A 25,729-nucleotide genomic window follows, 5' to 3' on the forward strand; every position below is an offset into this window, starting at 1 on the left:
ACAGGATAGTAAGAGTACATGAAAGACCTCAGATACCACGATCTATCCCCATTGGCTCTAGTTTTGAGTTAAAAATCTGACCACCCAAGGCATATTTATTCCCACTTTATACTCCAACTGTGCTGTTTAAATTGTGAATGTTCAATAGTGGAGAACATTGATTCCATTTGCCTTCAGTGGTTTGTACTGGCATATCCGGAGACAGGATTTGGTTGAATGAAGGCAGTTTAGGAAGGAAAGCAAATAGGGAAATGTGGGGGCAAGCACGCAGGGATGATGGTATTTCACAAACAAGAGAAGCTCACAGCAACCCTCAGACATACCAGTGTTTGGGTGCACTGATGTAGACATCTTAGGTTAGCCAGGGAAGTTGTTAAACTGGGAGTGTGTATCTAGTGGGGTCCTGGAGTCAGTCCTGGGTCTGATCTTCATCAATATCCCTTTTTTCATGATTCCTAACATCCTCTTTGCTTTTTTGACTGCCACTGCACACTGCGTGGATGTCTTCAGAAAACGATCCACAATGACTCCAAGATCTCTTTCCTGATTAGTTGTAGCTAAATTAGCCCCTGTCATATTGTATGTATAGTTAGGGTTATTTTTTCCAATGTGCATTACTTTACATTTATCCACATTAAATTTCATGTGCCATTTTGTTGCCCAATCACGTAGTTTTGTGAGATCTTTATGAAGTTCTTCACAATCTGCTTTGGTCTTAACTATCTTGAGCAGTTTAGTATCGTCTGCAAACGTTGCCACCTCATTGTTTACCCCTTTCTCCAGATCATTTATGAATAAGTTGAATAGGATTGGTCCTAGGACTGACCCCTGGGGAACACCACTAATTACCCCTCTCCATTCTGAGAATTTACCATTTATTCCTACTCTTTGTTCTCTGTCTTTTAACCAGTTACCAGTCCATGATAGCACCTTCCCTCTTATCCCATGACAACTTAATTTATGTAAGAGCCTTTGGTGAGGGACCTTGTCAAAGGCTTCCTGGAAATCTAAGTACTGATGTTAGACTTACTGGTCCGTAATTGCTGGGATCACCTCTAGAGCCCCTTTTAAATATTGGCGTTCCACTAGCTATCTTCCAGTCATTGGGTACAGAAACTGATTTAAAGGACAGGTTACAAACCATAGTTAATAGTTCCGCAGTTTCACATTTGAGTTCCATCAGAACTCTTGGGTGAATGCCATCTGGTCCCGGTGACTTGTTACTGTTAAGTTTATCAATTAATTCCAAAACCTCCTCTAATGACACTTCAATCTGTGACAATTCCTCAGATTTGTCACCTACAGATTTGTCCTCAGGTTTGGGAATCTTCCTAACATCCTCACCCGTGAAGACTGAAGCAAAGAATTCATTTAGTTTCTCTGCAATGACTTTGTCATCTTTAAGTGCTCCTTTTTTATCTCAATCGTCCAGGGGCACCACTGGTTGTTTATCAGGCCTCCTGCTTCTGATGTACTTAAAAAACATTTTATTACCTTTTGAGTTTTTGGCTAGCTGTCCTTCAAACTCCTTTTTGCCTTTTCTTATTACATTTTTACTCTTAATTTGGCAGAGTTTATGCTCCTTTCTATTTACCTCACCAGGATTTGACTTCCACGTTTTAAAAGATGCCTTTTTATCTCTCACTGCTTCTTTTACATGGTTGCTTCTTTTACATGTTAAGCCACAGTGGCTCTTTTTTAGTTCTTTTACTGTGTTTTTTAATTTGGGGTTTACATTTAAGTTGGGCCTCTATTATGGTGTCTTTGAAAAGTGTCCATGCAGCTTGCAGGGATTTCACTCTAGTCACTGTACCTTTTTAATTTCTGTTTAACTGACCTCCTCATTTTTGCATAGTTGCCCTTCCTGAAATTAAATGCCACAGCGTTAAATGCTGTTGAGGTGTTCTTCCCCCCCACAGGAATGTTAAATGTTATTATGTTATGGTCACTATTTCCAAGCAGTCCTGTTATAGTTACCGCTTGGACCAGATCCTGCATTCCACTCAGGACTAAATCGAGAATTGCCTCTCCCCTTGTGGGTCCCTGTAGCAGCTGCTCCAAGAAGCAGTCATTTAAAGTGTCGAGAAATTTTGTCTCTGCATTTTGTCCTGAGGTGACATGTACCCAGCCAATAGGAGGATAATTGAAATCCCCCACTATTAGTGAGTTCTTTATTTTGATAGCCTCTCTAATCTCCCTTAGCATTTCATAGTCACTATCACTGTCCTGGTCAGGTGGTCGATAATAGATTCCTACTGTTATATTCTTATTAGAGCATGGAATTTCTATCCATAGAGATTCTATGGAACATGTGGATTCATTTAAGATTTTTACTTCATTTGATTCTACATTTTCTTTCACACTCTGGGCCGTCCTTACCCATACGCAAAGTACGCAGCTGCGTAGGGCACCAGGAAATTTGGGGCACCAAATTTCCTGGTGCCCTGCACACCTGCGTGCTGCTCCAGCCCCTGCTGCTCCAGCTCTTCCCCAGGGCCCCCACTCCTTCTCTGCCCTGCCTCAGCCCTGTCTCTTCCTGCCCCCGCCTCACCCCCACTCCCCTGAGGACTCCAGAAACAGTCAAGCCTGCAGTCACTGGTAAGTAGAGTGACCAGGCCCCAGCCTGCTCCGCTCCCCTGGCTCCCAGCTGCACCGCTGGCAAGTGCTGGGGGCAGTTCCCCCTCCCCTCAAGCCTGGGAGCCAGGGGAGGAGAGCAAGCTGGGACCAAGTCACTCCACTTCCCGCAGGAAGTGGCCAGCCCCTCTTCCCTCACAACCCCCACAGAGGCCTGGGGCCAGCTCCCCCCACGCGGAGGGCTGGGGTGGGGCCCCACACAGCCCCCCTGTGGAGGCCTGGGGCCATCCCCCCCCTGCAGAGGCCTGGGGCCCCCACAACCCCCGCCCCCATGGTGGAGCTGCGTAGGGCACCAAAATAGCTAGGGACGGCCCTGGTGCCACTCCCCTGCCCTCCCCGCATGGCCTGTTCTGTCTTTCCGATATATTTTGTACCCCGGAATGATTGCGTCCCATTGATTGTCCTCACTCCACCAGGTTTTTGTGTGGGTGCACAATGCTACAATTTTGATTTGGTAACATTTTAGATCCATTTTGTGCTATTGTTAATGACTGCACATGATACATGGCAATGAAAAGTCCATAGTCTGAACCAAATTTTCCCTTGGTTAACTTTTTCCATTGTCATATACAGTGCTGTGGCCAAGTCGGTCCCAGGATATTAGGCAGAAAAGTGGGTGAGGTTATATCTTTTATTGGACCAACTTCTGTTGGTGAGAGGGACAAGCTTTCGAGTCACACAGAGCTCCTTCTTTAGGTCTGGGAAACATGCTGCTCGTCGAGGTGGTTTTGTCAGCATAGCAGTGGAGTTAAAGTGGCAGGAGGAGCTTTTCAGTGTGTACACCTCCATTGTTTTGACGACGAAAGCTGAGATTTGTTGGCAAAACTGTGTAATATAGACAAGGCCTAACTCAGAGCATCACAGCTAAATACAAGTAACTATATACAAGTACTTATACAATATAAGTAATTCACACATACCAAGGTGAAGTGGCCCATTAACACTCCTCCAGTAATAGGGAGGAAAGGAAGGAAGGAGTGATAAAAGCAGGTGTGTGTGTGTGTGTGGATTGTGTGTGTATAGATTGTTATAATAAGCCATAAATCCAGTGTCTCTATGCAGTCCATGATTTTTAGTGTCTAGGGAAGTTATGAATTTAAGTTCTCAGGCTCGTCTTTTGAAAATGTTGTGCAAGTTTTCTTTGAGGATAAGGACAGATAGGCCAGCTAAAGTGTTCACCCAAAGGTGATGTGAGATAGGCATCTGCATGCCTAGAGTGAGGCAACAGCACGCATGCCCAGAAGCAGAAACATAGGTGGGTAGGGAATTTTTACCCTGAAAACTTAGGCGTTGAGTATGTTTAGACACCTACCAGCATGAGGGGTGGGTGAACCCCTACTTTGGAGAAGCTAGCCCGCCAGCCCTGCCCCTTCCGCCCAAAGCCCTGCCGCCCCACATACAGGAGCCCTGAAACCTGCCCCCTTCAGAAAAGGAGGCGCCCTGGCCAGCCTCAGCGCTGGGCTGAGCGCCAGGCCAGGCCGTTTCCCCCACACCCGCCAAACCAGGCTGAATCCAGGCCAGCCCCCGCCAAATGCCAGGCAGAGCCGGTGGTGCCGCCCCCCCGCCAAAGCCGGCAGCCCCAGTGCCCAGCTGAAGCACCTCACTCCCTCACCAGACCCCCATTCTCGCTGCTTGCTTGCAGTGTCCCTCCCTGCCCCTGAGGAGAAGTGGGGACCCGGGCGGGGTGGTGGAGTGCAGGTTGGCAGGCAGCAGCAGACAAGTGGGGGCCTCAGGGAAGGGGCGGGGCCACCGTGGCCCAGGTGTCAGTTGGGGGCAGCTGCATCAGGGAAGGCTTAGCCTTCCCTGGTCTATTATACCCGCTGGCCATGCCTACGAGGTTCAGCGGATCACAGTGCTTTCAAAGCTGGGATTTAGGCATCTAAACCCAATATTTACACATCTAAATCTGTGGTTTAAGTGCCTACATTCCACTGAGGATCTGGGCTTAGGTGTCTAAAAGTTAAGTGCTGCAGCGCTGAGCTCAGGAATGTCTAAGGCCTTGTCTACTGTAGAAAGTTGTAGCAAACTATAGTGTGGATCCTATTATATCAATACAAAGAGGCTTATACTGGTTTGAAGATTAAGCATAAGAAGAATTTCTGGAGTGGGGGAAAATCTCACACATTCCAAATGTTCAGCACTGTGGGTAGAGTATACATTTTCCACAGCTAATAAGGAGGAAAACATTTATATTTCCTAAAAAGAATTTTTGCATGTGTAATCTGGATACTGTGTGAGACAGTATAGTGTTTGTATGTGTGAGAAAGAGAGTGTGTATGTAGTGTGTGTGTATAGTGTCAGTGTCAGTGTGCAGTGAGTGTGTTCTGAGGGATGGCAGTTGTTAAAATATTGGCAATCACAATAACATGTAATCGTATTCTAAATGATATTCAGATCACATTTATGTTAATGTATGTTTTATACACTGTGTGCCCTATAAGCATCATTACTTTGCACTCCGCACCCTCTCCTCTGCAAATGAAGTGATTTGTTTTCCACATTAGTAAATCAGCAGGTTGAAAGCTATTGTAAATCAATGTTTTCATTATACATGTGATGCTCAATACTATTGTTGAATAAGAGGAAAAAGGTAAAAGCTGGATCCTGGTTGTTTTTGGTCCCCTGCCCTCAAATTCCACTGGGCATATACACAAATCCAGCTACTCCAACTGCACCAAATTAACAAACCTTAATGCATCCCAATACAACAGCATCTCAAACTCTGATCTGGCACCTTGATGATCCAGTGAGTTTTTATGTTGGGATCCAAATTATTCTGATGGACCAGGAGAAGCTGCATGTGTACTGAGTTCAGACCGTAGAACAAGGTATGTGCCCCAAAAATTAGCAGGATCCAGGTTCCAGTTGAATTTGCAGCTTTTTTGTACCAGGATGTATTGGGATCCAGTTTGGTGGAATAGTAGAAGCAAGACTCGCTCTCTGTTTTGAGGCACAGTTTATTTTGGGGTCGTCAGAAACAAGATCTGTGTTTTAATGGCGCTGTTGAGGTGGGAGGATGCATCAGGATCTGGCGTTTGAGCGGGTGCAACAGGAACAGCTAAACATGCTCGTTATTCATATGGTAGAATTAGGGTTAGTGGGGTAAAAATGTAGCTGGATGCGGGTGCCAGATGTGGGGCTCTGCAGGGCCGCTGTGCCCTGATGCAACGTGCTCCGCGTTCCAGCGGCACAACAGGGGCAGAGACACTTGTTCTCTGTTTAGATTTTAAGGGGGAGGGGGAGAGCCCCAAATCGGCGGGATCCAGCTTCTTACCTTTTCCCCGTCTGATGGGAGGTTTTTGTCTTTCCCTCCTTGGCTAACACGTGCTGGGGTGGGGCGCACGGCTCCCACCAAAGACCCCAACACTTCCCAGGGGTCTGTGTCAGGGGATCTATTTTAACTGTTCCCAGCGGTAAATACACACACAGGGTAACAGAGCAAATACTCAGCCCCGAAGTCTGATCTGACCCCGGGGCTGGCTGGAGTCCCAGCGCCCAGGATCGCTGATGTTCCCGGTCCCATCCCAGCGGCGGCTTCACTTGCTGGTGCTTGAGGTCTCGCCCCGCTCGCTCTCGGTGTCCCCGGACAGACCCCCCCGGGGGGGGCAGGCTAAGTCCTGGGGGGCGGCGCTGTGTCCGCAGTGGAGGTGCGCACAGCCCAGCCGGAGCTGGGACGCGGCGGCCGAGGGGCTGGGGAAATCCAATGGGGAGGGCGCCTCTGCGTGCCTAACCCCGCCCACCTCTCCCTGCGCATCTTCCCCCCGCCGCGCCGCGCCGAGCCGAGCCGGGCCAGGCTCGCTGCGGGAGCCGGGGAGACGCGTGGATGGGCAGCTCCGCTCCGCGCCGGGACCAGCCGCGGCCCCCCAGGTATGTCTTGTCTAGCCCGCGGCTTTGCCTTTCAAGCCGGGCCGCCCCTCCCCACTCACCCCGCCCGGCGGGGAGCCCCAAACTTCCAGCGGCTGCCCCCGACCCGCGCCGCGGAGCGAGGCAACTTAGTTCGTGCCTCTCGGCCACCCCGCTCCTCGCTCGAGTCCGCTGGCGGAGCTGGGGCGCCAAGTTTCCGTGTAGCTTGAGGGGCTGCTTCGGTTGTCGTCTGCTGCTGGGTGCCGGGGGACAGTTCATCCCTCCCCGCCAGCCTGCCCTGCGCGCAGGGAGCGCCCCTGGCTCTGCCCCGGGGCCGATCACTTAAGAGGAATCCAGCCCCCCTGAACACGAGAAAGCCGCTGGCTTATATTTGGGGCTAGTAGCGCCCTGGGCTCTGCCCTCTGTTAGAAGAAACGCCTGCTTCTGCGTGGAGCCGGTGGGCAGTTGCGGTGATTACTCCCGTCTGATCTTGGACGGGAGGCTGGGGCTTAGCTAGTTAGTTTCACTGCTGCTGCTGGAAAGGGTCACGCTCGTTCGTAGCTTCTCCAGGGCAGATCAATAGGTACATAGCTGAGTCCCTTTCGCATTGCGGAGCTCAGTCTCTCCTTCAGTCCTAGCAAGAGACTGGCCAAGTGGATCTGAAACCGCTCTCGTGCCCATGGATGGCAGGCTCAGATCAGACTTGCTAAGCTGGAGGTAGACTCCATGCTTGTGGATCAAGGTAGTGGTTTTTTTTTTAAGTGTCTCCCTCTTATAATGAAGAATTTAAATCTGTGTTTCAATGAGGCAATGACAATCCTCATGGATCACTTTCAGAACTCTTTTCCAGGGATCACAGTCTGACACAGCCCCATTCCAACACAGTTTAGTCTTGCCTAATGCAAAGTACAACTGCTGGCTGCTCTCTGTGAGCTATAGTCTTAAACAGAGTACCAATGATGTATCTAGCGGGAGGGTGTACCTCAAGATTTGAACAGCAGGAGTATATTGATTCCATTACCAGAATTTACAGAGCTACCAAAAAATCCTTTTACCACAATTACTTTCCCAGAATTGAACTTCTTATCTAAGCGTCTATCACTAGCACAGGTCAAAAGAGTTGGAAAGATGGAATGAGTTAGAGTAACTTATAAATAAGTGCAGTAAAAACAGTGCATCTATAGGTAAGCAACAGTTCGCTGTATATAGCCATGTACCAATTCTTTTTTTTTGTTTGTTTTTTAAGTGACTAGTGATTCTGGGTGCTTCAGTTTTTGGGTGTCCAACATGAGATGCATTAAAGGAGACTGATTTTTCAGAGGGTGGGCATTCTGGGCAATAGTTTCTTACTTTAGCCATTTTCCTTGATCATGAGGACAGTATTTTAAGAAAATGTACCACTGTTATAATCAACTAGAGTTGAATCATTGGTTTTAGCAATAACTGGCCAGGTTTCCCAGAAGTTTGGCAAGAAACAGCTGGCTTTACAACTTTGCTTAGTATGTTACAGAATCAGTTAGGGATGTTGCCAGTTTGTCACCAAGCAATTATTCATGACAAGAGCAGAGAGCTATAGGAAAAAATGTCCCCCAAAGCCCATGCTTGAACTGAATTGTATTGGGGGGGGGGGGAAATATTGGCTAATGGTGGAAAATCTGAATTTTGAATATTTTCAAGATTCTGTATTTAAACTACTAGTAAAAGCAAGGGTTTAAGCAGGATGTTATGTCTTGAAAATACTTCTTTAAAATATGTTGTTAAATTAAATTTAATTTAATTTTTTCATAGCTGAACAAACATAAGAGAGCAACACCACTTGATTTAACTGAAAGTGAAGAACAATTTAAGAAAACTTATTTAAGTAAAATTGACTACGTATATTGATAATTTAGGATGTAAAGCAGCTTTCTAAGAGGAGCCAGTGAGTGCATCCTTCCTCATTTCCTCCTGCTGGAGAAAGTAAGTGTGTGTGTATAATTCATAGCACTAAGCCAAGGACGAGAATGTCAGCAGTCCTTCAACAAGATGTCCTTAAATACAAGCAGAAGGGGAATGAGAAGGGATCAGATTCTCCTTTCAGTTACACTGATGTAAGTCCAGAGTAACTCCATTGAAGTCAATATTTATTCTAGATTTATGTGAGATCAGAATTTCTCCTAAAATATCCTTTGCACCAAAAAAAAAAGGTAATTCTACACCAAGAAACATTGCCTTTGTGATTACTCCAGGCACATCAAAATTTCCCAAGGGAAGAATAAAACAATCAAAAGCCAGAGTGAATAATAAATCAGGCAATCAAGATAACCCTAATAATTTAATTACAGTTTTCAAAGAATAATGGTAACAATTGAGTCAGGAAGTTAACATCAACACTGGTGGCTTGATTCAGCCCTGACACAATGAATGTCACAGAGGCCCAAATCCTTAAGGGTATGTAGACTGTTAACTTCCACTGATTTCCTAAATACATTTGAGGATCTGGGCCATTGTTCCTGGGTGCAAAAAGTCTGCCTGGAGTTGAGATGAAGCTGTACAAGGCACTTCAAACCTCTGTTCCACCAGGGAACTTGCAAGTGGTTGGGGAGGTGGCATTGCCAGGCTTACTGATATACTGATTCAGCATATTCCCTTGATAGCCTCTGCCACTGGTGCTCCCTATGTATGGGAATGTTCTGGCAGAGCCTCTGGGTCAAATCAGTGTTGGAAACACAACCTGCCCTCTCTCCTGGGATGAGTGTCGTCCCCTAACTTGTAGCTTGCCTGCATTCCACTCCAGTTTTATTTATACCCCTTAGTGCCAACAGAAGTGGATCAAGCTCTACATACCCAGCCCTTCTAATGTAAATTAAATGCCAGTTAGCAAGCAGATAAGGGCATTTGTGTGTTTTTGTTTCTTTTGCCCTTCAGAATCTGTATGCTGTGTTGGGGCTCTGACTGCTCTAGCTTTAGCAGAGGAATAGCTGGTCTCCCTCCATCCTGACTATATATAAACAGGCCACTCCTCCTGTTTACCTTCCTCCTTTGAATCCCTCTCAGATTCTTTTAAGTTGTTCTGCAACATCCCTTCTGTGCCTAGTCTTGCCATTTGAAGAATGTGATTACCTGCCACTAGGGCATTTACATTTCAAAAGACCTGCCCAACTGTAATAGTATTAAATACAAGACTCAGATCCCCAAAGCAACATCATTCCCTTGCTCTCAAACTTTAGAGTCGTGGCCAGGAAAACACAATAAAATAAAATGGAGGCTCATGAATAAATAAGTTATTCTACTAGCCTACTGTTCGTGGGTATTTTCTAGCTTATTTTTTCTCATAGTCCCATCTTTTTGCTGCTTTTTCTTTCTCTCCTCCCATCTCCCATTTTCATTAACTTCTAATTATGTTCAGTTGCTTATCCTTTTTTTCCCCTTCTTCCTTTTTTGTGTTTATTCACCCTGTTCTTTTCTTCAAGAACAAAACAAAATCATGCTGTTCTTGCTTCCTGTTTATAAAATATGTAGATCCTAGTCTGGTTCTTTTTAAACGGCCAAATTCTCAGCTGGTAGAAATGGTCTTAAGGTATATCTACACTACAGCTGCTAGACACTTCCTATTTAGTGTAGACACTTCCTATTTCAACAGAAGGGTTTTTTCTGTTTTCTCTGGGAGGCTGTAGCTATGTTGATGGAATAATTATTTTGTTGACCTACCTACACTGGGGTTAGGTTGACCTAATTACATTGTACAGGGTCTAAAACTTTTCACAGCCCTGAATGATGGAGCTAGATCAATCACATTTTTGACTAGACTAGGACCATAGATCTGTTGACTTCAGTGGAGCTTCACCAGTTAACGCTAGTTGAGTATCTGGCCCATAGTTTATTTTCTTATTCTCTCCTTCTGGCTTCTGTGTCCTTTTCCATTATTCTTTGCCATGTTCGTCATTCTCTCTGCTTTTATCTATCTGCCCCCTTTGATTTCCCCCCCTTCTTTCATTTATTCTGTTCTATTTTATGCTATGTAAGTTCTCATACTACCCTAGTCAATGTTATATCTGAGCACTTCGAGAAGTTCACGTGACTAATATCTGTCACATGTGGTTCATTTTCTCTCTCCGCCTCTCCCAACCAAGGAAATACTGTGTGCAGTGTAGTGTTTTGGTAGGGATTTAAAAAAAAAAAATAGATCTGTACACACTGATCTACGTTTGTTAGAGAAGGCAAGTCAAGGAATTGTGGAAGGCTGGTCAAGGAAGTGTGCCTTGCATTTGGAGCTGAAGGTGGTGAAGTTTGTGATAGTCCTTAGTTCCTGGAGAGTTTCTTCCAGTGTAGACTGCCCCCCAGGAAAGCTCCATCTCCCACATAGACAAGCTTTAACCTTATGGTAAAGAGTTCCATTGTGCCTCAGGAGTGGAGCTGTTGACTGTGGTTCTCATTCTGGGGCCTTAGGCGATCTTTTTAGATATCTTGGGCACAGGCCATCAAGTGCCTCGAAGTTAAGGACCAAGATCTTGAACTGGTCTCAATATTGTGTGGGAGGCCAGTGCAGAGAGTCAAGGGCAGGTTCGACGCTCTTGTGGTAGCCTGTGTTGCTCAGGTGATATGCTGCAGCATTTAATAGTAGCTCCTGTTTCCTAAGGGCTGATGGCTTCAGCCCTGTTGGTTCTCCTTATTCAGCGCTTCTCTCTGTCTCCCTCATATTATACTGTCTGCTCCTCTACTGAGCTGTCCTGCCTCTCCCTTACTCCAGTAAGGTGGTGTATGTTCCCTTTGGCTTTCTTCCGTGTTGTCTCTATCCCATTCACCTACATGTATTCTCTTAGGGCCTTCCAGTGTTCCATGGCCATGCTATGACCTTCCATTCTCCATCTTCTTGTGCTCCCCCACCCCTACCACAGTGGCTTATCCCATGTATCTCTCCTACTTCCCATTCTCTAAAGTGTTAATGTGAATGGAGGTGTGGCTCCCGCCAATTTCTGTTCTACCTGCCTTACCTTCTGCCTCCTGGGGGAGGAGCTGGGAGACAGCCTGCAGAAAAATGCCTTTCAGGGACAGAAAATCCAGTATGGTTGGCCTCCTCGGGCCACATGCAGTGGCACGTCTGACGGGGATCCCCCACTGTAAGAGTGGATAGCAGGACCTTGCTAATGTGGGAGTGAAAGTATGCCCACCCTGTACAATCACACACCCTAGCTATGGAATAAGAGTGGTTTTGATTGCAGTTGGCCTGGAGCAAAACAGCTCCAGGTAGATTTGCATCTGAAAGTGAGAACTCAGGCAGTGAGAGCTGCTTGACCTCTGGATCCGGCAGCTTCAATATAAATTGCCATGGAACAGTCTCTGACAATGTTCCTCTCTGGCATCAGCAACAAGAATTGTTGTTTTCTCCTGCATCCCATACATACTAATTCCTCTAGAGGAAAACAATCCTTTCCAATCTGCAGGATGGATCTCGAAGCTGCAGGGTGGATTTCTCTTGCATAATTTGTTACCCCACTGGCTCTCATCTCCTTTCCCCTCGCTGAAGGGTTGGGAAAGGGGCAGCTCCATTTTCAGCTCATTGCAATGTCACCCTTGTACTTCAGTCCTCCCAAGCTGTGATTAAAGTAGATTGAAGCAGGAAGGGGCACTCTCGCTACACCTGTAGCTACACTCTCGCTACACCTGCTAGCATCCTGGGGAGCACTGCTTACCTTAGCCAGGGCTGGAGGGGCAGCTCCCCTCTGATTTTACCAGCGGAGGTACCGTAAGCTTCCATGGACTTTAGCACTTGTGTAACAGGGAAGGGGGACGCTGAGGCACTATTATGTGTAACTCTGGTAAACGCCCCTTCTCCCTGTCTTTTCAGGACTTTTCGGAATGCAGTACACAGAGTTAAACATCAGGACTATTGTATATAAAATCCTGAGAAGTAGGCGTTAATGGTTCCCAGTCAAGTTCAAAGAGGGGACCATACAGTTTCTTAGGCCATTTCTATACAGTATGCACTGCAGCAACGCAGCTGTATCGATACAACACATGTGGTAAAGATGCTCTATGCTGATGGGAGAGAGCTCTCCTAGTGGTATAATAAAACCATCTCTGCGAACGGCAGAAGCTATGTTGGTGGGAGAAGCTTTCCCGCAGACTTAGTGCTGTGCACACAGGCCCTTATGTTGGTGTAACTTGCACTGCTCATGAGGGTGGAATATTCACACTCCTGAGCGATGTAAGTTTTGCTGACATCAGTGGTAGGGTAGACATAGCCTTAGGGCAGGTCTACACTTAAAATGCTGCTGTAGCACAGCTGCAGTGCTTCAGTGAAGATGCTACTATACCAAGGGGAGAGCTTCTCCCATCAGCGTAGTTAATCCATCTCCAGGAGAGGTGGTAATGCTGTTTACATGGGGGCGAGGTTGGTATAACTACGTCACTCGGGTTTGAAAAATCACACTCCTGTGCAATGTAGTTATCCCGGTGTAAGTTTGTAGTGTAGACCTGGCCTTAGTAAAACAGACATTTAATGCAATAAAACATAAATAGTATAAAATATATTATAAGTATTATTCCAAATACAATGAATAACTTTTAAATGTAGACTGTTAAGCAATACATCTACTGGTGTTCCTTATATAGACTTATTCCACTTTATTTCTCATCCATTCAAATAATATTCCAACATAACATTCTACACTTCAGCGCACACAACTAAACACACTTCCTCTGATGTCTCCTCAGAGCTGATTTCTTAGTCTTTATGGTGTGGTGATATGTAGTGTGTCATCTAGACTCTTCAGAGCTTCAGAAGAATTGCAGCAACTCAGTCCCTTCAAACGCTGCTGCAGAACAAGCTGTCAGCAAACTAACAGTCTGGGGATCTTTACAGCTAGCAACATTCCAGGTCTTGGGTTAATAGCTTAATAGTCCTCAGTTGCTGGTGAAGCACAAATCTACAGCCTGTATCCAAAGTGGTTCAGGTATTGGGATCAGCATATAAAATATTAATTCTCTGCTTCATGCTTCTATGCTATCCCCTCTCTTCCCAATGATGAGAGCTAGTGCTACCATTCAGATTTCAGTGCAGAAATCGAATGATTTCTGAGGAGAGCATGTTGCATAAAGCAAGGGGACTTTTGTCATTGGGAGCAGGATTGGGACCATAATTTGTAATGTGCTTTGGGATTAAATGCATTCTATTAATGTAATATATGATGATTACCAATGAGTACACAGGTATTTAAAAAAGAAAACATGTGAACTCTCCTCAACAGCATTTTCCTTTTAATTTGGGGATTTTATTGTATCATTAAAAAATCATAATTGTTTTTCAGTTGTTAAAATAACTATAAACTACCAAATTGGCTAATGATTCTGAAGCTGTTTTTAAATTTTGTTAAATGTTGTTTATTACGACTTTAAAGAAAATCAAATAGGGCCATAAAATAGGGGTTGACTTTGAAAAGGGCAAATCTAATTATTGTAACATCTGTTTAAGTAAGTTTTCAGTGTTTCAGTTTTAACATAGTGGCATGTATTGAATAAGGGTTTCAGCATTGTATTGTAGCAGCAGGATATTTTGTGGATAACCTACACATAAAAGAAACTGCTTTGTAGAATCCTCTCACTCTAAGATGCTCTGTAATTCACATATTTATACATGATAATGCTCACCTAATATTTGCAGTGGAAAACATTGCATAACCCATCAGGGTAAACACCAATATGGGCACTCGCCCATTCAAGTCAATGAGAGTTGAGGATGCGCAAAGAATGTAGGGTTGGGTCCCATATGATATTTTACAACAGCCCCATTTGCAAGGCATAATTAAAGGCATGTTAATATTTCCATTATAAACTATTATTTTCAGGGGGTTGTAACTTGCTCTTAATGTCTGCAGGGCAGGCCAGGAGCAAATATTTTTTCCCTACAGATTAATAAGAATGTTGTTTGACTGATATAGAGGTGCCAAACCAAAAAGTGATTAACTCTTTCAGATTCTCGGGGTAGTCAACAGCTCAAAGCAGAAACACTGCAGGTCTGCAGGGGCGGCTCTAGCCATTTCGCCGCCCCAAGCACGGTGCCTGCGGATGCTCCACCGGAGCCGCGGGACCAGCGGACCCTCCGCAGGGACGCCTGTGGGAGGTCCACCGGAGCCACCTGCCGCCCTCCAGGCGACCACGTGTGGATTAAGGACAATCTAACCCTTAGTATGGTGAATATTGTAATGAACTGTTAGATCTTGGATGTTTTAATTCACTCCACGTTGAAACTTGGCAAAGTGCTCTAAGCCTGTCAGCATTTTCTCCTCCTAAGGTTTTATTTAAATATATTTGGCCATGTTCTCATTTGAATGTAGCAAAAACAAAACCCAACCATAAAAAAAACTATTTTCAGTTGGTTTCAGCCTCTCCCCCTTCCCTGTCCCCATAACATGTCCTAGTGGGGAAAAAGAAAAGTACACTTTAATTTTTGCAGCTAACTAGTATTTTGTTTGAACTGGCGTTTATGCTATTTTTGTTTTGTTTTAAACAGCTGTTTATAAATATAAAAAACAAACAAATTCCTCTTAAAATTTCCCCTACAATTGCAGTGGATGTGCTTAATTAAAAGCTTATTCTGGTTCTACAGTGTTCCCCATTTTTTGAAGTATAGGGAATCTCTCTGAAGTCAAACTGAATTTATTAAGGCCCCTACCCTGCACACTCATGCATCTGTTTAACTTTATACATTGGAGATGGTCCATTTTAGTTGGGACCAAAGCGTGCTCACTGTATTCCAAAAAATTGCATTAACTGAAAGAATTTAGAGAAGATTTTTCTCCATTTTCTTGTTCTGTTTGTAACTTTCTGCATTTGACTGCACTGTCTTTCCTTTATAATCAGGCTCTCTCATCTTGTGTCAGGATCTGCTAGCCTGGACACCTCTCACTGTGTGAAGTCCCCTTGAAGCCAATGGGGCTCCATTTTGCAGGGCTATATGGACTAGACTGAAGGATTGTGGCAAAACCTAAAGCATGTGCTTAGCTTTAAGCACAAGGTAGTCTTAATGAAGTCAGACTTTTCATGTTTCAAGTTAAGCACAGGCATAGGTGGAAATCCTGGCCCTACTTAAGTCAATGACAAAACTCCCATTGGCTTCAATGGGGCCAGCTTTTCACACTAAGGTTATGTCTACATTGCTCTGCAGTTTGGACTGTGGGGGTGTGAATAGCAGTGCACACGAAAGTGCTGTGCTGTAACTCCTCTCCCCCACCCCCAGTGTGGATGCTGTGCAAATTAAAAGTTGCTATTTCGCATGAATTGGACCTGTTTGAAGAAAACATGATAATGGCAGCTGGGAATCTAACTTTCCTCTAAGCCACGTGGCTGTCCAGCAGTCTATCAAGTGCCATGCACTTCAGGTACCCTTCCTCCCACTGCCATGCTGCTTCTGCCCTCTGCCTTGGAGCCTCTGGCCAGCTGCTCCTGGGAGGCTTCTGCTTGCTGTGCAGAGTGGTGGGGAGGGGTCTGATATCAGGGTGTCCCCCCCCACCCTACCTCTGTACTCCATCTCCACAGAGCGGGGAAGGGAGGACACAATGGCCCAGGAATGGAATGTGGGACAGAGCTTGCTGGTGGCTGCTGCTGTGTCTGAACAAGCAGGCTTCAGACTGGTGAGTGCCAATCTCCAGACACCTCTCGACTTACGCAATCGTTCCGTTCCGGAAAGCCTTGCGTAAGTCAGAAACGTATACCCGTACGTTACGCAAAAATTTCTGCAACTCGAAAATCCTATTTCTGGCTTATGGAACTTTTTCTGTAAGTGCAAATTTGCGTAAGTTGGGTCTTGCGTATCCTGGGGAGCGTCTGTACTTAAAAGGGCAGCGTACTTAAAGGGGCCATACGTGTCTGTCTGTCTGTGTGTTTCTCTCACATACACACTTTGTGTGTCTCTCTTTCTCACGTGCACACACACATACTTGTAGTGGTGCTGTTGTTACTTGATGCTTCTTTCAAAGTGCTGCTATTTTAGTTTTTTGACTGGTCTATGCATTTCATAATTTTTATTTCTCTCTTACACTTACATTTAATTCTTTGAGTAGTGAGTTCTAAAATGCCTAACTTGTCATGGCTGGAGTAATTATCCCTCTGGTAACTTTTAAATATATTATTTCTAGGTATTTTGTGTCTGCTGCACATTACCACGATATGGTGCACATAACAAAATTCAGTCTGCACATGGATGAAAAAAATTACAGGGACCATTGCTGGGAACCTTTTACTTTTTGGATGCTGTGGCCACATGGGGGAGTTACCATGCAGCACTTTGGTGTGCACTGCTCTTCATGCCCTTGTAGTCTAAGCTGTGGGGCAGTGTAGGCAAGCCCTTGGTGTCCATAGGATGGCGACTTCATTATTTTTCTCTGATGGTTTTTATGCGTCTTTATAAAAATGAGGAAAATGTGGTTGTAAACCAAAAAAATGGACTTTGGTTGTAGTACCAGCTCCTTTGAACTCATTTTTGAATCTGTGTAAGTTTCACTTTGTGTCCCTTTAAGGCCCCAGACTTTCTCCCATTAAAGTCAATGGCAAACTTCACACTGACTTCAAAGAGAGCAGCCTTGAGCCCCAAATTTAGTTTGGTATTTGGTATTTCTGTACATGTATATTTTATACATATTGACATTACCAGAATACTACCCGTTTGTATAGAACCTTTCCCTAGAATAGATAGAAAAGCACCATTACAATGTGTTGTGCCAATGTGCAGCATTTTCCTGCATATTAAAATCTATTAATAGCTACTTAATTCTACTTGCAAAGATGATACATGATAATGTTAATGGAGCTGGTGAGATGTATTGCATCAGTGTTTACTAGTAGTATTTAATAAACTACTTATTTACAGGCAATTCCGTCTCTTTATTAGTTATGATTAGAGCTGGGATAATGCCTCAAACATGTCTCTGTTCTGTTTGGGTGAATATTCATAATCAGTTGCTGTGTCTGTGTTCAGATCCTTTCTGTGTTCGTGATCCACAGATATTCTTGCAAATGCTTTTTCTGGCTGAATGATTGTGGAAACAGTGAAGTTTAAATGAACAGCAGGAATATTCAAGGAAACCCATTTCTGCTTAGTGGGGTGACCAGACAGCTAATGCCTTCCTGAAGACCTAAGGTGGGGGTTGGAGGATGGTGGCCTCATAAATAGTAATGGTGAATAGGTGCCCCACGAAGCTCTCCGATCCAAAAAGATTGAGGATCCTAAGTAGAGGTGGGGATGAGTTTCACTTAGCTTCTGAACCCTGGAAGTGAAACATGGATTTTTATGGATCTAAACAGAATTCAAAATTTGAGGTCATTTGGACTTGAAAGTGTGGTTCAGGCCCATCTCTAGGCCTCCCACTTTAGTTAGTCAAAAACTCCTTAAAGCAGAGTGTTTTACATGTTTATTAGGGCCCTGTCTACACTGGCAAGTTTGTGCTCAGTAAAGCAGTTTTGAGCGCTGTAACTCCCTAGGCGCACACACTGCCAAGCCACTTAGTGCACAGAAACTGCGCAGATGCAGCGCTCTAAAAAAACCACCCGGACAAGAGGTGTAGAGCTTTCTGCGCTGAGGCTACAGCGCTGCGATGCCAGTGTAGACACCGTGGTGATTACAACACTGCGATTGGCCTCCAGGAGGTGTCCCACAATGCCTTTTCTCACCTCTCTGGCCATTGGTTTGAACTCTACTGCCCTCAGGTGAACAACCGTCAGCCCCACCCCGTACATTCCTTTTGCAAATTTGAAAGTCCCCTTCCTGTTTGCTCGGTGATGCGTATCATAGTTTCAGTGCATCTTTCCAGGTGGCCGGTCCTGCTCCACACACCAGGAGATCCCTCGCTTGGAGCAATGCCGAGCTGCTGGACCTCATTGGCATTTGGGGAGAGAAGGCAGTGCAGTCACAGCTGCACTCCAGCCATCAGAATTATGATACCTATGGACAGATTTCTAGAGGCATGATAGAAAGCAGCTGTGACCGGGACACATTGCAGTGCAGAGTCAAAGTGAAGGAGCTGCGGAATTCCTACCACTCCGGTGCTGAACCCACGACCTGATGGTTCTACAAAGAGCTGGACGCGATACTCTGTGGCGACCCCACCTACAGTGCGAAGGGCCCTATGGAAACTTTGTTGGCTTGTGTGCCAGTCGAGAGTGGACCGAGCCAGGAGGAGGCAATATTGGGTGAAGGGGGTCCCAGAGGCAGAGGACGACTTGGAGGCCAGAGATGCATGCAATCAGGAGCGCTTCTCTACCCCGGAGGAGCCTAGCCAGTCACAGCAGTCGGATATTGGTGAAGCACAGACAGGAGAGGAGGCCCCTGGTAAGTGGATCTGATTCTGGGAATTGCTGAACTGAGTTGTTGGGGGCAGGAAGGTTGCAGAAAGCAGGTTTGTCTGCCCCTCATGCCTAGCTCGAGCGGCGGAACAGGCTGTTGAGACACTCCTTCACTTCATGGGAATCTCCCTCAAAGATCTCCAGGAAACTCTTGAGGAGATACTGGGCAATCTGCTGCCACAGGTTCCTCGGCAGAGCTGCTTTGTTTCTTGCCCCATTAATGGTAACTTTCCCGTGCCACTTTGCCGTGACCGGTGGCGGGGACCATTGCTGCACACAGGTGAGCTGCATACGTACCAGGGCAGAAGCTGCAGGCTTGGCGAAGACCCTCCCTTGATTCCCTGCTCACCCTCAGCAGCGAGATTTCTTCCATAATGATCACATCCTGTGGAAAGTGTGGGGACAGGAATGATTATCAGGCCCACCCAAGTGCCCAAGATCCATGTGCCCAGTACAGCAAGGTCTGGGAACAGTGATTTACCCTGCCCCTGTGGCTGCTCACCATTTTGGGGGTCTTGCAGCTCATGTGTGCTTGCCTGGAGTCAGCCAGTTAGTGACAGGTCTGTGAGTACCGGCTGTGTTTTAAAGCACTGAAACAGTGTTGTGTGTGTGTGTGTTGCAAACAATACTGCTTCTGTAAAATGTTGCATTTAAACTTCACAGAGATGACCTTGGGAGCACAGCCTCCCTCTTTATCAGCAGTAGAACGGCTGCACAGAATTAGAAAGCATCCAGGAAGAACTAAGGAGGACTTTATACATGAGGTTATGATGCACTCCACCGCTGAGGAAAAGAATTGAAGGAGTGGCGGGACAGTGAGAAGAGGGACCGAAAGGAGAACGTAGCACACTGGAAAGAAGCCACAGAGTGGCTCTTAACAGTTATGGAGCGCCAAGTGGACACTCTCCAGGCGGTATTAGCTCTTCAAACTGAGCAGCTCCATGCCTGTTCTCCCCTGCAGCCGCTGTCACAAAACTCTTTCCCATATGCTCCCCCTACACCGCCAACAAACGGCTATCAACCTCCTGGCTCCACTCTCTACCTGCAGCATTCCGCTCTTCCCTCCTCACAGTCCAGCAGTATGGACTCCCACTACCCACTGCACTCAACACCCGTCCCTCTGCAGTTTGACCCTGCTGAAGTACAGCACTCGCTGCATTGTACTCTAAAGGAGAAGGTTGGGTATGATCCCTGGACATACACAAATCTGTAGCTGTTACGGGACCCCTCCTCCTCTTGAGACCTTCCCTTCCCCCATCCCCCTTCTTGTTGATGATTTTTTTCATTTGACTCTCTCCTCAGTAAAATAATTGTTCGTTTATCTTTATTCTATTAAGTGAAAGCAACATACAATTATGGTAAAGCCCCTTCTTGCATCATGCGCATCAATCACCTCCTAGCATTACAAGCACTGCAATCCTGAGTATAGCAACAAATATTAGTGGCTTTCAGCTTCAAGCTGCTGCCTCAAAGCATCCCTCATCCTTGTGGCCCCACGCTCTGCCCCTCTAATGTATTGGTGGCTAGATGGTCTGGTGCCAGAATTGGAATGTGCGTGCCATCGATCGCCCCTCTGCAGTTAGGGAAGCCCATTTGTGCAAAGCCATCCATAATGTCTCACACGTTGCCTAGAGTCAGTCTTTCGGAGCAGGATGCGATTAATGGCTCTGCACACTTCCATCAACATGACTCCAGTGGTTGACCTTCCCACTCTGAACTGGTTAGAGACCAATTGGTAGCAGTCTGGAGTAGCCAGCTTCCACAGTGCAATCACCACACACTTCTCCAGTGACAGGGCAGTTCTCATTCTCATGTCCTTGCGCTGCAGGACTGGGGCGAGCTCATCACACAGTCCCAGGAATGTGCCTTTCCTCATGTGAAAGTTCTGCAGCCACTGCTCATCATCCCTGACATGCATCACAGTTTGATCCCACCACCCAGTGCTTGTTTCCCAAACCCAAAAGCAGAGATCCACTGTGGTCAGCACCTCCGTGAACGCCACAAGCAATCTCCTGTCGTAGCTAGTATGCGTGATGAGATCAATGTCACGCTCCTCTTGCCTTTGTAGTTTAAGGAATAACTCCACTGCCACTCATGACATGTTGGACAGTGCGAGCAGCATACTAGTCAACCGCTCAGGAGCCATTCCTGCAGACCGAAGAGGCAGGGCGCACAATACACGAACTGTTGAAAGATGGCACCAAATGCAGACTGAAGCACAGGGATTGCTGGGATGCGAAGCAATGTATCACGGGGCATTGGGACAGGACCCAGGATGCCCTGTGACCCCTTCTGCCTTCCCACAAGTCTTAGTGGCAAAAGAGAAAGAGGTGCTCTGTGGGATAGCTACCCCGAGTGCACTGCTCCGAATAGTGCTGCAAGTGTGAACATGATATTGCACAGGCAGCTGTCAGTATGAACACACAACAACGGTTTTCCTTCAGCGCTCTCTGAGCAGCGCTGTAACTTTGCAAGTGTAGACGTGCCCTAGGTTTCACAGAAACAATTTACAGAAGCAACTGTAAACTAGTATTTTTGCTGCTCAAGAGCCTCTATAAACATCTTGGAGATTTAGGAGTTGGCTAAGAAACCAAAACAACACTATTACTTTCAGCAGTAAACATATTTCAAAACATCCAAAAAATCCCATATAATTTCAGGTGCTGAGTCTGCAAAGTGCAATTAGATATATAGCGAAGGAAGTGAATTGTTAAGCAGAATTTGAAGAAGTCTGATTTTTACCATGCATCCTCAAGTGATTCCATCGCATTTTCACTGTACTCTTTAAATATGTTCTCTTTTTACTCGTGTGCACATGCGCACACACACACACATGAGTTTGAAGAATTTTAATGAATGAAGCACAAACAGTTGTGGCAATATTGCAAGACAAGAAAAGTAATCTCTCAAACAACCAGATCCCAAGCCATCTCAGGCATTACAGGCTAAGAACAACCAATTCTTTGAACTCCACCTGGAAACTTACTGGCAGCCAGTTGAGATTCCCCAACACTGTTTAATGTGCTTTCTGTGGCTGCATCTGTGCTTGGAATGTGGTACTCACTTTCCAGTGCTAGCAACAGTGTAATGATACCAGTCAGATCTGTGTGCTTGGGGAACCAGAGCACAGTATCCAGCCTGTCTGACTCATGAAGTACACTCTCCCTCCCACCCCCAGCCTCTGCTTGAACCAAAACCGAACAGAAGAAAGACTTACAGAAAGCAATACAAAGGAGGTGTGAGACCTAAACCCCTTCTGACAAGGTGACAAGATTAAGACAACTCCCCTAGCCTCATCTGTATCAAAGATGGGACAGGGAGGCATCTCTATTAGCATACACAATGGAGAACAGAGATTCTAAGGCAAGAACCATACTGAACTCTGGGACCAGAACAGCAGGGAAGCACTGCATCATGGGGGATCTCTGCTCCAGATGTTAATGAACCTATGCCTGTACACACCCAGCTCAGCAGGTATCAGACCAATTCTAGTAATGAATCCTTGATTGATATCCAAAATACTGAAGCTGCCTAATTGCATTGTGAGCTCCCTTGAAGGAACACCGCCCATAGCCAGGAATAATCAGTTCCTATTGTCTAGCCTAAAGAAAACCCTTGAGTCATCAGTTTACATAAACAAATCTAGTGTTCTCCCTTGAACCATTGTTGTTTCCCTGCAAAAACCCCCTCCCCACGCTCAAGTAAGTGTTCTGATGACTGGATCCAAACTCTGCATCAGTTCCACTGGGACTCCATCTTCTTCTGACTGATCGTGCTGGAGGCTCTGCCTGTGTCCAGGACTCTGCCCTACCACCATCACCTGGGAATGCCGACCAGTTCAAGCTTCATGGAGTGGGGAGACCCCAGCTCACGTGCGCGCTCTCTCTCTCTCTCTCTCTTTTCTACCTCAGGTATAACTTTTAACCCTGACTTGTTTGATCAGGTATAGTTTTCTATATCTGACTTTTGTAATCTTTAATAATGTAACTATTATGTTTGTTTAGGTTCTCCTTGTGTGGTTATCACTATTATTCAATACATAACTTTTTTGGTTAAACTGGTTGCTTCCCTCCCTCGCTCTCTCTGAACTTTAATTTTTTGTGTTTTTGGCTTCTCCATGTACTCTGCAGCAACACTCTTCCTACCTAAGCTGAAAATCCCTATAGGGCTCAAAAATACTGTGGGGTTTGCTCATCAAGCGGGTTACTACCAGAACAATTGTAACATGAAAGTGGGGATAGGAACGTGCTGAACCTACGACATACGAGGGTGGTAGCTTGGAAGTGCTGCTTGACCTAGCCTATTGAGTCCAGGGGCATATAAGGGTGGCAGCTTGGAAATCCTGCTTGACCCAGCCCACTGAGTCTAGGGACATATAGGGGTCAGCTTGAGAGTGCTGATTGACCCGGTCCACTCAGACTTGCACTTAAATTTCACCCTATAGATCATATCCCTTTCTTTACGTGAGGCCTAGGTGCTGGTAAGGGGAAGAGTAATTTGTGCAGTCTCACTTTATTAGAAAATTCTGCCATCTGTCACTCCAAATACTAACTCCTAAAAATCCATTATACTCTGGGGGTGTGTGAATAATATTTCAAAGCTTGCACTGTTGCTAAATACTTGGCTTTGTTTGGGATAAGATACATCAAAAAACATTATATAAACCTTCACAGGATTGATCACAACACAATTTGTCAGTTTGGGGGGTAAAAGCAGTGTTGTGCATAATAAGGCCCTGGATCTACGTGGGTGGAACCCGCTGCTTGTGAGGGGGATTCATTTACATCATTGTTTTGATCATTTGACTTCTCTGGGCTCCTGGCAGGTTCAGGGGTCCATATGCATGGATTCAACGGCCGGGTGGGCCTAAAGGCCCAGTCCTGAAACCCCTTGCACCAGTATTCTGTTAACTTTATGTCCAGTTTCTTTGGGGAAACAGTGTGGACAGAGCACTGGATTTAGAGTCAGGAGACTTGAGTTCTGGTTCCCAAGTCTACAACTGACCTGCCGTGTGACCTTGGACAAGTCACTTAACCTCTCTGTGCCTTTGGTCTGTTTGTCTGTCTCATTTATCTAAATGATTAATTCTTCATGGCTTAATTGCTCCTTACTATGTGAATTCACACTGCCTAGCACAGTGGGGTCCTTATCTCATTTGGGGCCTCTAGACCAGGGGTTCTCAACCTTTTTTTTTTTTCTGACACCTCCCCGCAACATACAGTTAAAAACTCCACAGTCCAGCTGTGCCACAACTGTTTTTCTGCATATGAAAGCCAGGGCTGGCATTAGGAGGTAGCAAGCAGGGCAGTTACTCAGGGTCCCACACCAGAGGGGGCACCCCAAAACTAAGTTGCTCAGGCTTTGCCTTCAGCCCTGTGTGGTGGGGCTCAGGGCCCCGGGCTGCAGTCCTGGGCAGGAGGGCTTTGGTTTTCTGGGCTCTAGAGAGGCGGCCCCCCTGAAATCTCCTAGCAGCCTCCCAGGAGGCCCCAGGCCAGGGGTGAAAGTAACTTACAGGACTTACGGGTACTGCCAGAGTCCTGAGGGGGGCGTGGCCTCATCCGGAAGAGGCGTGGCCTCTCAAGATTTAAAGGCCCTGGGGCACCGGCTGTGGCTGGGAGGCCCAGGGCCTTTTAATCAACCCGGGGCTCCCAGCTACAAAGGTGGCTGGGGGCTCCAGGGCAAATTAAAGGGCCCGGGGCTCCGGCCACCACGGAGCCCTGAGCCCTTTAACCCCCCCACCCCCGCAGCTCCAGCGGCTGGGCTGGGGCCGGGATTTAAAGGGCTCTGGGCTCCCCGCAGCCGCGGGAGCTCTGAGCCTTTTAAATCCCAGCCCCAGCGCGGCTGCCGGAGCTGCGGGGGGGAGTTTAAAGGGCTCTGGGTGCCTCATTGGGGAGCCCAGAGCCCTTTAAATACCCGCTGCGGAAGCCGGTGCGGTCCGGCACGGCATACTGGCTCTTGCCGGTACGCTGTACCGGACCGGACTGGCTTACTTTCACCTCTGCCCCAGGCCCCTAGTTGAGAACCACGGCTCTAGACATTACTATAATATAAATATTGATAATCATAATAATATTGCACATCAATTGGACTGCTCATGTGAATAAGAATTTCCTGAACAGATGCTGCAGGACTGAGCCCAATATGAAATTCAGCACATCCATCTCATTCCAACATACTGCGGAAAGTTTCCTCCTTACAGAGTTCTTTCAGCTAAAATTTACAATAGTCACATCAAATAGTGTATCCTGTTTTTAAATTGTGCTCCTGATAGTAGCAGAGCATCATTAAAGCTTCCTGACAAATAAGATTATTGTCTCTCTGCAGAGAGACATTTTTCCTTTATCATCAGCTATGCTGATGTTGACCTCGACATAACAATGCACTCGGGTTCTTCTCATCTTCCTAAATCACTCTGTGAAGTTCAGTAATTGGGGCAAAGTAGCTCAAGGAAACTCTTGACATGATCCATTGCCTCAGGCAACTGAAAGGTGTCATCCTTGCAACACTGTAGTTACTGTTAAATTGGCAAGGATCACAGGTGGGCTTTAAAGCAAACATGATTATTTTAACCTGTCTATTCCACTCAGCAGGGGCGGCTCTAGGTATTTTGCCGCCCCAAGCACGGCAGGCAGGCTGCCTTCGGTGGCTTGCCTGTGGGAGGTCCTTGGTCCCGCGGATTTGGCGGCACGCCTGCGGGAGGTCCGCCAAAGCCGGGGGACCAGTGAACCCTCTGCAGGCATGCCGCCGAAGGCAACCTGCCTGCCGCCCCCGCAACGACCAGCAGAGCGCCCCCCGCAGCTTGCCGCGCTGGTCCCTGGAGCTGCCCCTGCCACTTAGTCCAGGTTGATAGTGATCTTCTATCTGAATGCTAAACCTTTGAGTCACTGTATGTATTCTGAACAGAATGCAAATGACGGAGCCATGAGAAATTGCA

At 46.3% G+C, this 25,729-nt stretch overlaps 1 protein-coding gene across 3 annotated transcripts in view; it reads left to right on the forward strand.

The window, feature by feature from the left end:
• The first annotated feature begins 6,402 nt into the window (after positions 1 to 6,402).
• KCNS3 (potassium voltage-gated channel modifier subfamily S member 3) overlaps positions 6,403 to 25,729 on the forward strand; it is a 32,475-nt gene continuing 13,148 nt past the window's right edge. Inside the window, exon 1 of one of the 3 annotated variants that reach the window (XM_039528517.1) lies at positions 6,403 to 6,501. The gene's annotated coding sequence lies outside the window, so the exon portion shown is untranslated. Of the gene's footprint in view, positions 6,502 to 8,372; positions 8,437 to 25,729 lie in introns of those variants that run through there. The other 2 variants (XM_039528518.1, XM_039528519.1) reach the window with 2 other exon arrangements.

Source organism: Mauremys reevesii, linkage group 3 (genome assembly GCF_016161935.1).
Source record: "Mauremys reevesii isolate NIE-2019 linkage group 3, ASM1616193v1, whole genome shotgun sequence".
Classification (NCBI taxonomy): domain Eukaryota; kingdom Metazoa; phylum Chordata; order Testudines; family Geoemydidae; genus Mauremys; species Mauremys reevesii.